The sequence below is a fragment of the Halyomorpha halys genome, unplaced genomic scaffold (genome assembly GCF_000696795.3).
Source record: "Halyomorpha halys isolate HHAL.00 unplaced genomic scaffold, Hhal_1.1 Scaffold865.1, whole genome shotgun sequence".
Taxonomy (NCBI): domain Eukaryota; kingdom Metazoa; phylum Arthropoda; class Insecta; order Hemiptera; family Pentatomidae; genus Halyomorpha; species Halyomorpha halys.
In genome coordinates this window covers 66,151-69,650 of record NW_027110332.1, presented here as the reverse complement: position 1 = coordinate 69,650, position 3,500 = coordinate 66,151, and positions in this window count along the sequence as shown.

Here is a 3,500-nt window from a genome sequence, read left to right as displayed (position 1 = left end):
CTTAGCCTCCTATTCATAAAGTATAAACATTTGTGTTTACATGGATAAAAGTTGTATTGAACGGTATAAATTAGCAAACACTCTAGAATCAAAATAAACAACGAACAAACGAAAAACGACAGGACTTTTTGAATGCCCTGGTACAACAATGGCATGAGTGACATAATAGAGACTTCTACCCACTGGCATCTCCTGACTTCAATTCATTTCACTAGTTAGCTAAGGAGATCTCCCATCCAGCTTCTTTTTAGTCTTCGGTACATGTTGTCAGGAATGTTAGTGGTAGCTGATAGTGCTAGGGTTTAGTTTTGAATTCCGATTGCACAGAGAGGTGACGGCTTACTTTGTACCACCTGATTACAAATATTTGGTTCGTTGGTTCTTCGTTGTTCACGAGTATTATCCAATGAAAGTATTCGATATTTATTATGCCGCACTCCTAAGGAGATTTTGAGGTCTTATTCAGTTTTCTTGGATCTTTCTCAGACTCTGAGATTCGTTTGCGTCCTGCTCTCCCAGTTCCCAGACATCTTCCTCGGAGCTTATTGTTATCCATTTTACTGATAGTCTGCGAGGCGGAGAATTGTTACTCAGCCGTATAAAAAGTGATGAAAAAAAAATGACAATTATTATTGTGTTGTGTCACTGCAGTTGCACTAAGTAGCCTATTTAAGAGGCCAACAACTTATGAGTTCAGACAGTAATTACATTTTCAGATAGTAATTTTGCATATAATAAGTAATTTTATCACTCGAAAACTAGTTACTAGTTTTTGTAGAGGTTAGAACATCTGTAATATTAAACTTTTAAAACTGTCATGATCTTTAAACAGATGTTCAATATCCACTTCCCATTACGAAGTCTAGGAAGAAACAAAGGCCGTCGACAGGCGATAACATTGTTTACAGGCAGTAACAGCTGGAAATCATTGGAACAATCGGAGCACTATTTACATACAGAGGTTCCGGGAGCAGGCACCGTGGCCAATCGTGCGAAACTCTGGCACAATCGCTACTATTTGGTTGGCTCCGGGTTTCACAAGGACACGTGACAGCAGCAACTCGTGTTTCGGCGAAACAATTTCTGATACGGGAGGATAATTTATCTACTAGGGGGTTGTTCACTTGCCAGCTTTCGTTTTTGAAGTGTCTCCTGAAAATCCTAAAGCGAATCCAAAATCGATGACAATTTAATTTTTTTCTTCCAAGCTCCATGGGGGGGAGGGAGGGGATTGATGTAGAGGGAGGTAGGAAATAATAATGGGTGGAATCTCTTTTGCTGCATTTGAAATGCATTATAAGAGGGAAATGAGGAAAGCGATACAAAATAACTAGAAATTGGAAAACTTAATCGAGTCTAATGACGGGGCTCACCAGGTTTCGTGATCTTAATAGTCAGTAAGTTAGTAGTCCTCAGTCGAGTCTCAGACTGTTGATCGCTGTTTGCCACCTTTTTGGGTGTCCTGTTAGTGTCAATGTCTGAAAATGAGGGTTAGTGCAGTATTGGAGGCTATGAAAGAATTTGATGTTCCTCCGTGAAAGGAATTCCATCACTGTCGGAAGTTTAAGTATCGTCTTGATGTATTCAGTTTTCGGTCTAACCCTGAAACTGTTGGGGTTTCTTTGCTGATGTGCGTGCTATGTTAGCCAACACAGTTAAAGTGAAAGGCCGGTCTGAGCATACTTTCGTATATCAGTAATTTGAGGCCAAGAGAAAAATTAGGAGACGTTCGTAGGTGATTAAGCCTGTAAGCCTTGATTCTATCCAACTTTATTTTCTAATGGAAGTGCAAGCTATTTTAGGTGTCTCTCAAGGGTGACACCCAATTACACTATACAACCTGTCGGGCTGTTCTCGCACCTTATACAATTTAGGAAGAGGGCACTTTTTATTCTGGTAGGAGAAAATAATACAGTCGGCCTTCTTGAGATTAACTGTAATATTGAACCATTCCAGTTTCTTGGTGATTCTCCGCCTTCTGTAGAGCTGTCTTTGCACTCAATATCCGACAATATGCTACTCAAAAACAGTTATATATTTTTTTGTGTTTCATTATTACGAGACCCAGATCTATAAACGATTGAATGTCAAAAATACACTCTAACAACTCATAGCTCGATCAATTCTCATTACATTATCCTATCTGCTACACGAATCCCCGAGAGCGTGGCTGTTAGCAGCGGTGAAATGTAGGTGAGATGTGTCCCCAAGTGGCACATTTGGGGCGCCAAATTTTCGCAATAAATAGCAACATCTTGTAAAAATTTGAACCATTTCATTTCATGATTTTTTTATTTGTAAACTGTACAATGCACGATAAATATGATTGTTCTTGCAATAAAGTTATTTATTTAGAATTATTGTATATTTTAGTCTTTTAAATTGATATTCCTAAATAAGGGGGTGGCAAAATTTTCCTCCACCCTGGGCGGTTAACCACGCTACACCACTGACTGTTAGGCACTCCGCCCAAGTTTCATTTCAAAACCAAGGATGAGATATTTATATATAGTCACAGCCTAGGTGAATTACCAGGGTGCCGTTATTGGTGATACAACAATCGATAATAGTGAGAAGCGTTGTCGTCTTCTTGCAGGCCAAAGCGTTGGTAGGTGCAGCTCTCAAGAAAATAGCTATTTTAGTATTTCTAAAGTTGTTATAGTAGTCGATAGTAACAAAAAAAAAAATGACTATTGTCATAGCAACCATGGAAAACAAGAAGTTATGGTTAGATACTAATTAGAAGGAGGGAGAAGGATGCCATCGTAAAAAATAAAGAAATGACCGTTTTGAAACCAGCAAATAGTAGTTATATCTCAAACAAGGAAGGTAAGTGAATTTTTTTTATTTATTTAATATATTGCAAGAACTTATTCCAGCAATCAAAGGGGTTACGAAAAAGAGTTTTGTATATAAGGCTTGTAAGATAGTGCTACCAATTTAAAAAATAACTGCCTTCTATGATTTTCATTATAAGTTAAAAATGATGTCTCTAATTGAATATAACATAAACGATACCTTACAAAAATAGCTTTGTTATCCTTTCCTCATCTAAGTTATTTTCTTGTTTCAATCACATCTGTCAGACGAGGAAGTAATTCCTCCTTCGTGCATCATCAACATATTCTAAATTACATTTATTTGAATAAAGTAATGAACTAACTAAAAAAAAAAAAAGAATACACACAAGGTTTTATGAGGTCACCTGCTAAGATAAAATCTAAAATCGTAAAAGATCTTTGAGGACTTGCCTATTAAAGTGTGGAATAAAGATGGATATTTCGGCGTCAGGAAATAAATCCACAATGAGCCTGATCTACCTTTGTGTTACCTTTGTGCTACAAGTGTACAAGCACCAGGGCTAGTAGTAGTAAAAACGGTTAGGCTCGTACAGAAATTAAAGATTAGTCATTATCATTTTTATTAAAAATTGTGAATTTTTATGAAAGAATTAATTGATTTATAAAAATATCCGTTTTTAACTATATTATTTTGAAAGT